The 9,775-nt window shown below is 37.4% G+C and overlaps 1 long non-coding RNA gene across 1 annotated transcript; it reads left to right on the top strand.

The window, feature by feature from the left end:
* The first annotated feature begins 5,908 nt into the window (after positions 1–5,908).
* LOC147790508 (uncharacterized) lies at positions 5,909–8,590 on the top strand. Its single transcript, XR_015422792.1, has 3 exons — positions 5,909–6,354; positions 7,617–7,690; positions 8,536–8,590. It is a non-coding gene; the product is annotated as an uncharacterized LOC147790508 (long non-coding RNA).
* The last annotated feature ends 1,185 nt before the right edge of the window (positions 8,591–9,775 follow it).

The following is a 9,775-nucleotide window of genomic DNA, read 5'->3' as shown; positions in this document are numbered from 1 at the left end:
TGCGTCACAAGTTCGAAGCTCTTGAAAAATTCAAAGAGTATAAGACTGAGGTTGAAAATCTATTAGGTAAAACTATTAAAACACTTCGATCAGATCGAGGAGGAGAGTACATTGACTTAAGATTTCAGAACTATATGATAGAACATGGAATAAGGTCTCAACTCTCAGCCCCTGGTATGCCTAAACAAAATGGTGTATCAGAAAGGAGAAATAGAACTCTATTAGACATGGTTCGATCTATGATGAGTTTCGCTCAATTACCCGATCCATTTTGAGGATATGCAGTGGAGACTGCTACATACATTTTGAACATGGTTCCTACTAAAAGTGTTTCAAAAACACCTTATAAGTTATGGAAAGGGCGTAAAGGTAGTTTACGTCACTTCAGAATTTGGGGATGTCCAACACATGTGTTGTTGCAAAACCCCAAGAAATTAGAACGTTGTTCAAAATTATGTTTATTCGTAGGATACCCCAAAGAGACGAAAGGTGGTTTGTTTTATGACCCTCAAGAAAATAGAGTGTTTGTATCAACAAACACTACATTCTTAGAGGAAGACCACGTAAGAAATCATCAACCTCATAGCAAACTAGTATTAAGTGAGATTTCTAAAGAAGCTACTGATAAAACAACAAGAGTTGTTGATCAAGCTGGTCCTTCAACAAGAGTTGTTGATGGAGCTGACACTTTTGGTCAATCACATCCTTCTCAAGAGTTGAGAATGCCTCGACGTAGTGGGAGGGTTATAACTCAACCCTATCGTTACTTGGGTTTGGCAGAAACTCAAGTCATCATACCTGATGATGGCGTTGAGGGTCCATTGACCTATAAACAGGCAATGAATGATGAAGATAGAGATCAGTGGACTAAAGCCATGAATCTTGAAATGGAGTCAATGTACTTCAATTCAGTCTGGGAACTTGTAGATCAACCAGATGGGGTAAAACCTATTGGTTGCAAATGGATCTATAAGAGGAAACGAGACCAAACTGGTAAGGTACAGACCTTTAAAGCTCGACTAGTAGCAAAGGGTTATACCCAAAGAGAGGGGGTGGACTATGAAGAAACCTTCTCTCCTGTTGCTATGCTTAAATCGATTAGAATACTCTTGTCTATTGCCACATTTTATGATTATGAAATTTGGCAAATGGATGTTAAGACAACCTTTCTAAACGGCAATCTTGAAGATAGTATCTATATGGCTCTACCAGAGGGGTTCATTGAACAGCATCACGGGCAAAGGGTTTGCAAGCTTAAAAGATCCATTTATGGGTTGAAGCAAGCATCTCGATCCTGGAATATAAAGTTTGATATTGCGATTAAATCTTATGGCTTTAAACAGAATGTTGACGAACCTTGTGTTTATAAAAGGATAGTCAATCAACTCTACAGTAGCTTTCCTGGTGTTGTACGTTGACGATATCCTACTCATTGAAAATGATGTGGGATTTCTGACTGACATTAAGCATTGGCTAGCGACACAATTCCAAATGAAAGATTTGGGAGAGGCTTAGTTTGTTCTTGGAATTCAAATTGTTCGGAATCGCAAGAACAAAACACTAGCATTGTCTCAAGCATCGTACATTGACAAAATGTTGATTCGATAAGATGCAGAACTCCAAGAAAGGATTATTAGCTTTCAGGCATGGAGTTCATTTGTCGAAGGAACAAAGTCCTAAGACAACTCAAGAAGTTGAGGATATGAGACACATTCCCTATGCATTAGCGGTCGGTAGTCTGATGTATGTCATACTATGTACCCGACCCGACATATGCTATGCTGTGGGAATTGTCAGCAGATATCAGTCCAATCTGAGACATGCTCATTGGACTGCCGTTAAGAATATCCTCAAGTATCTTAGGAGAACGAGGGACTATATGCTAATGTACGGTGCTAAGAATCTGATCCTTACAGGGTACACTGACTCAGATTTTCAGACCGATGTAGATTCGAGGAAATCGACATTAGGATCTATCTTCACTCTAAACGGAGGAGCATAAAGCAAGGTTGCATTGCTGATTCCACCATGGAGGCTGAGTATGTTGCTGCTTGTGAAGCAGCGAAAGAATCTGTATGGATTTGGAAGTTCTTAACTGATTTGGAAGTCGTTCCAAATATGCATCTTCCCGTCACTCTTTATTGTGATAACAGTGGAGCAGTTGCAAATTCAAAAGAACCAAGAAGCCATAAGCGAGGAAAACATATTGAGCGCAAATATAATCTCATAAGGGAGATTGTGCAACGAGGAGATGCGATCGTCACACAGATAGCTTCAGAGCACAACATTGCTGATCCATTTACAAAGCCCCTCACGGCTAAAGTGTTTGAAGGGCACCTAGTGAGTCTAGGACTACGTGTTATGTAATCTAGGGCAAGTGGGAGAAAAGGCATGAGTATGTGATGCCCAAGTTTATTGTATTTCTCTCTACTCAATGTTATAAAACCCCACTAGAGTTTTAGTCCAAGTGGGAGTTTGTTGGGTTTTATGTCCTAAAACTCATAGATTGTAAACAAAAACATATTCTATTTTCAATAAAGTTATTATTGTTGTTTATTCAGTAAAGATTGTTATTGAATAAAGTGAACTTTATGATCATTAATTAAATCCAATAAACTAAGAACACTCTGACTATAGTATGATTACTTGAACTATATGTAGAGATATAAGAGTGGATCAAGTTCAAGTATATAGTCAAAATGATCTATAGTATAAGGATAAGGCTGAGTACCTTATTCTGGGGACAGTATGGATGCGGCCCACTTTTGTATATGATATAAACAATGTGATCACTAAATTGTACATGTGGAGACATGTGAGTGGGGGCGTCCTATGCAATGAGTATTGCATAAGATCGGACCATGAAGAAAACCACTCTCATTTTATAATGTCGTTTACTGTTGAGACTGATTTTCTTTTCATTCGATAACCTAGGTAACTCGGTGTTGCAGCTAACCATGAACTCTTGTTTATTCGGAATTATCCTTAAATTTGCATGGGTGAGAGTGGCTCTAGTTCGCCGACTCAATAGGCCTCCCATTTCAGGGGTAAGACTGGGTGAATGGCTGGGGACGTGGGGTGCAAGACGGAATTCACTCCTACCCACTTTTAGGGATAGAAGAGAGGTAGTTCCCTTAACCACTGACTCCAGGTCTTGAACAAGGGGCCCCACCCTCTCATTGGCCTGAGAGGGATTCGGTTTAGTGGTTGGATCACAAACCAATTATACATTAGAGGATCAGTGAGACATAAGGAACAAGCAGTAACTTCAAGGGTAAAACGGTAAATTGACACAGCTCTAGTTACGAACAACCTGTGAAGGATCGACTTACTAATCATGGTTATATCAAATAGACAGAAATATATCTATAGTGAGGGGAGTGCAACTACTAGGCTATAGTGGAGTGTCCTAGTAGTTAACGAATGTTGGTTAACCAGGATAATGAGTTTAATCGGTTAATCTTGGATCGTTGGAGCCCATGATCTATAGGTCCATTAGGTCCCTCTGCTAGCTCATATCGGACTAAACCATAGAACAGTGTGAGGAGTGAGTTCGAAGTGTTCAAATTCAAATTAGGGAATATGCGCTACATATATACGATATATTTAACCGCATTTTTGTGTTATTTACGAATTAAACAAAAAGAGAGAATCTGAGATATTTAAATAAGATTTAAATATCTTAATCAATTATGTGTCGGAATTGATTGAGATTGACATTTGAATTAATATTAAATATTAATTAAATAGTTTAATTAATCATTTAATGTTACTTTAATTTGAAATTCATTATTCAAATTAATTGTTGAATTAAAATGAAGAAAGTCAAAATGTTGACTTCATTTAATGGAAAATTCCATGTTAGTGGAATTTTGAGGTGTCAAAATTTGATTTAACCAAACTTTCATGCTTGCCAAATAAACCCCACAAGTTTGAGTGGAATTTGAGTGTCAAAATTTGGTTAACTCAAACATGCATGCTTGCCACATAATCCCAAACATTTGAGTGAAATTTTGAGTGTCAAAATTTGGTGATCTCAAAACTTGCATGAACATGCGAACATGACTCTTTAAATAGAGTGATCATGGTACATGGGAGGTCTTCTTCTTGGTGAAAAACCTTAGAAAAACCTCTCACAAACACTCTCTTCATGTATACAAAATCCCTCCTAAGTTTAGTCACTCACCGGATTCCACAATCTCGTTCTAAGGCCGGAGGATAGTGGAGAAGACACTAGTAGTGGTTCGAAACTGGTTCGTGAGGAAAAAGAAGTTTGAACTACAAAAGGTTAGTATTCAAACTCATTAAGTTTTAATACTTATGAACCTGCTAGTTATTTACTATAATTGATGTTCTAAAAGTGCCTAAGATCCAAATTGCTTCCGCATGTGTTATATTAACACCATCAAAGATCTCGAATTTACGGTGGGCGAACATGTTTTCTTGAAGGTAGCACCCATGAGAGGGGTGTTGATGATTGGGAAAAAGGGTAAGCTTAGCCTCGGGTTCATAGGTCTCTTCGAGATTCTTGAGTAAACTGGTGTTGTGGTGTACAGGTGGTGTTGTCACCCACTCTTGCTGTTGTGCACAACGTTTTTCATGTATCCATGTTGAGGAAATACATATTGAACCCCACACACATCATTGAGCACAAAGTACTTCCACTTCGAGAGGATCTATCATACGAAAATGACTCAATCCAAATTTTAGCTCGAGATGTCAAACGATTGCGAAACCAGGAGATTCCCCTTGGCAAAATGTTGTGGGGTAACCATATAGATAGCGAGGCTACTTGGAACGTGAGGATAGCAATAGGATGTCTTGCCTCAAACTTTTTCAGGAACGGCCAACTTTCAAGGACGAAAGTTCTAAAGGAAGGTTGTTGTAACACCCCCCAAGCCCAATAGGTACAAACTCACACTTCTTTAAAGCATCCTCCTAACTTTTGCACGTTTTCAAATTTTATTGGAGGTATTAGAGAGCGATTTTCAAACTAGTGCACAAGGAAAAAAAATCTCGAGACACATAAGGAGCTGGGAAAAGTTAAAAAACAAATTAGTGATTTAATGAAAATTTTGGGTCAAAGTCAACCTAGGGCAAAGAGGTAATTTTTCCCCACACACCACCTTGAGGGGATCTTGACAGACCTGTTAGGAAAAGAGAAGAAAAGAGAGAGAGAGAGAGAAGAGGAGTTAGGGCTTTTAAGAGGAAGAAGAGGAAGGAGGGTCTTACGCTCAAATCTGAACATCGAAGCACTATCAATCTAAGGACTCCCTCCAGATCTACTCAGAGGATCCAGAGGAGCGATCTAAGCATTTGAATTGTTTGTTTCCGATAAGAAACTGGCAAGAACGAGAGGTAAGACTGCGACCTCTTTTGTTATGGGATTTCAGCCTATATTTGTGAGTTTTTTATGATTTAGGTCTTAATAATCAATTATAATACATTAGGTGAGAATTCTTACAAATTTTAGAAGGAAACTCGACAAAAAAAACGTATAGGAAATTGAAACCGAGAATCATCCAACTTTAGTAATAAACTAAGTTTTTATGATTTTCAAACTCATTTCTTGAGGTCTATGAGTATAAAAAGAATGCAAGAAAAATATATCTGGATAGGTGGCTTGAGGGCTTGAATTCTCGTAAAGGAATAGAGTTAATTCGAGTTATGGATTAGAAGATAGAAAAAATCTAAAAAGAAGTTGATATGTAATTTGACCAAAATCTTGACATTATTGAATTCAGGAAATCACCGATGGACACTTAGCAGGTGGAGTGGGGAGAGACGTATTTGGCAACCAAAGGGGCATGTGTTGGGCACGTAGTGGAGAAATGCACCCGATGCTGTACGCTGGCATGCATCCATCCACTGATCCGGAGTTGACTTGAATCAGAAATCGACCTGGGCGCCGCGAAGTAGTTTGGCGACCCACGATCAAACTCAAATCCTACTACCAATCCCTGTGTAACGACCCAAAAAAAAAAAAAAACTAAATAATTAAATAATTAAAATAATAATTTTCCCTAAACTACTCCCCACTAACCCCCTCTCTCTCCCAACTATCTCTCCTCAACCAACTCATCCGTAAAAAAAAACCCAAATCAGAATAGTGGATGCATCTGAGGTTCCTACAATGAAAAAAAAAAAATACTGGATGCATATGAGGTTCCTACAATGAAAAAAAAATACTCCTACCATGAAAGAAGAATACCAACAACCAGATTTGCAAGGAGAGCTGGAGATTTAATTATTGGAGAGAGACGTTCCTACCATGAAAGAAGAATACCAACAACCAGATTTGCAAGGAGAGCTGGAGATTTAATTATTGGAGAGAGATCTTGCTTTGTTATTACGGTAAGTCATATTTCAGATCTCTTTTTCATTTATCCCAATCAGATTTCCTTTTCCTTTATCTAATTAATCTGAATAAGATCTCTTGTTACCTGCCCATTTATTTAGATTTTTGGTTATGATGTTAGGTCATAGAAAAAAATAACCAGAACATATTTTCTTTTCCTTTGTCTAATTATTCAGAATTAGATCCCTTGTTCTGTTGCCAGATATTTAGATTTTTGGTTATGATGGTAGGTCATAGAAAATAACTAGAACAGAGGCAAATATTTGTCAACATAACAGATAGAAAAATAAATTGAAAATAGAGAGTAAAAGAGAAGAATCTGAACAAAAAAAAATTAATAGGTAAATAAGAAAGGAAAGATTTGAAATGAAAATTTATTGTGAATTTTAGATTTTAACAAAATTAAAGGGAAGAAAAAAAAATAAAATACATATAAGATAAATGAAAGATTTGGAAAGAAGAATTAATTAGAATACAAAAAAAAATATGAGATGACGGTAGAGGCAAAGTAGTGCTAACAAAATCAAAAGAAGAGAGAAAATATATATATCTATATATATATATATATAGAAGGCCGAAAACAGTAAACAAAATCAAAAGTAAAGAGAGAAAAGTAGAAATGCACGGAAAAGAAAAAAAAAACTAAAGAGCATGAAGCAGGAAAGAAGAAAAAGAGAAAATAAAGAGAGCCGGAAAGGAGTAAAAAAAAAAAATAGAGAGAAGGCATAGAGAGTAAAAAAAGGCAGGGAAGAAGAAAATACAAAGAAGGCCACAAAGTAAAAAAAAAATAAAAAATAAAAATAGAGAGAAGGCATACAGAGTAAAAAAAAAAAACAGGGAAGAAGAAAATACAAAGAAGGCCAGAATATAAAATCAAAAGAAAAAAACACAGAGGAAGAGAAAAATAAAAGGGAAGAGTTGGGAGTAAGAATGGATCCGAATTGACCAACAATATGATTAAGTAAGTATCGATTAAAAATTGGTCAAGAATATGTCTTGAACAAAAATTGAGAGAAAAAGCAGAGTAAAGAAAGAATATCAAAAGACAAGAGAGAAGTCAATCGAAATAAAAAATAGAAAATGAAATCTTAATATAAATAGTATATATATATAATATGTGTATATCTATTTAGAGGTATATTATAACGTTCCAGACTTTATCTATGCAAAGTCTTTAATGCTCGCATGAAGTTTAGCACATGAACCATTGTAAGAGTTAGAGAATTTAACATGAAATTGATGCCATGGATTCTTATAGGTTGGCTTGGATACAAAGGGAAAAATCAAACTTTCATTAAAGATAAATTGGTGACAACCGTATAAGCTAATCAGGTAAGTGGCCTTACTATATGATAGACTAAAAAATTGTATGAGTTACGATGTTGTATGAACTATGTCGTACGATGCGGTATATGAGTTATGATGATGTGTGGGTTATGATACCTGATGATGTACTTAGTATATATATATATTTTGATGAATGTCGTACTTGATATGTTTGATGCACTTTGTGGCAATATGATGAGTATGATGATTGCGTGACGTTTACCTTAATATGATGATGTTTTCCATATTGAGCATGCTATATGATGATGAGTGCCATATTGCATCATGTCGTTACATCGACATAGGACACAACCCTAAGAGCGTGAAAATGATATTAATATAAATATCCACGAGTATGTGTTACCTAGAGTAACAAAGAGATGAGACTAGAGGGTTGTGTCAGAAGAGACATTATGATGGATTTAGAGGGACCTCATGCATATTGTATGTTCATAAGCATAGGGCTACTTCCCCTAGAGATGATGAGTGCGGACGCGCACCGTACGATGAGCCCGAATGCGCACAGGTGCGAAAGCACACAGATGAGGGTGTTCATGAGGTGCATGACACTATGGGGTTCCGCTGACCTCCGGACGTCGCTACAGATTAGCTTGACCAGAGGGTCCAGGGGGTGTGCGAGCGCCCTGAGGATTCACACTCGCACGTGTGAGTCGTGTGTAGGGAAGTACTACACATCCAATTTGTCCGAGACTGGAGGCCACCCCTAAGATGATTAGAGATAGGTCCCTAAATCATGATTGCATGTGTTTGCATTTGCATGGCCCCTATAGTGGGGCCACTTACTGAGTATTCTTTGAAATACTCAGGCCGTGTGCCACATCATTTTTCAGGTAAAGGCAAGGCGCACTTGTACGGAGGACGGCGGCATCGCGAGCAGAGACTGTGGCACGTGCATAGGATATATTCATATTTAAATTCTTAGTTTTAAGTTAGAATAGGGTGTTTTGCATTCCATTGTTTTAAATCACCTTCTATTTGTTTTTATTTTCTCTAAAATTTAGTATTTTGTATTTAAACACGTAAGACCATGGCTGTGTTTTCCAGAGAAGTTGTTTTAAACGTGTTTTTGAAGTTTACATTATCAATTATGTTCATGTAAGAGTTATATTTCCGCATATAGATGAGCATGAGACGTTAGTAGCGACTCTGAGTATGTGGAAATTTAGGGTCGTTACACCCTGAACGTCACGTATAATGCCTAGAAAATTCAAAGGGTAAGTCTGCGTATGCTGGGGTTCGAATCACGCCACTGCCCACGCGCTTTCCGCGTTAATCGCGTGTGTGTCCTGTGTGTGAAGCCCCTTATTCTCACCCATTTTTTTGCTCGATTTGCCATTCTGTTGTCTTGATTCCAATATTAATCCAATTTTACTCGGAAATAGGTGCCCACAGAGAGAATTCATAATTTTTGGACTCATATAGCTTATAAATCAATTTCAGGAAGGCACGCGACAAACCAGTAAGTAACCATACGAAATTAGGAAGTAATAATCTTTTGGTGCGCTTAGTTTTGCATGCATTTTAGGGAAAATCACTCTTAGGTGGCTAGATCCAATAGCCCCTCCACATTGGAAGCTAATTATATATTTGATGGACTTGCTACCTCAGTGGAATTTCATTCTCAGGTTTTTGTATACTTTCTGGAATGTCCTACTTCTACTTATGCTTATACTTCTACATCTGCTGATATTTGTTCATGCTATGTTGGTAGAATCTGCGCTCTGGTTGCTGATGGATGTTATCGCCCTGTTGAGCTTGTGCAACTGCATGCATAGTTAATCATACATAAACTACTGTTGAATGATTATGTGAATTTATTATATGTGAATTTATTATATGAATGATAAGTACTAGTATTGAGTTATGCCTAGGGTGTACACTTGGGATTTAGTTAGGTTCATATAGGGGACCCTCCTAATGTTACGTTCAGTGGTATCGTGAGGGACAATTAGAGGGTTAGACCTTTTAACCCTAGACCGTTACAGACTTGGAAGTCTTGAATGAGTGAATCTGGAAGCCAAGACTCTTAACTCAACCATCTAACTACCCTTGATACCTGGAGAACTACTT

Source organism: Cucurbita pepo, chromosome 10, assembly GCF_057944985.1.
Source record: "Cucurbita pepo subsp. pepo isolate OVF chromosome 10, ASM5794498v1, whole genome shotgun sequence".
In the NCBI taxonomy this organism is placed as follows: domain Eukaryota; kingdom Viridiplantae; phylum Streptophyta; class Magnoliopsida; order Cucurbitales; family Cucurbitaceae; genus Cucurbita; species Cucurbita pepo.
The sequence above is the reverse complement of the archived record's forward strand: the minus strand, read 5'-3'. Positions and strand labels throughout refer to the sequence as shown.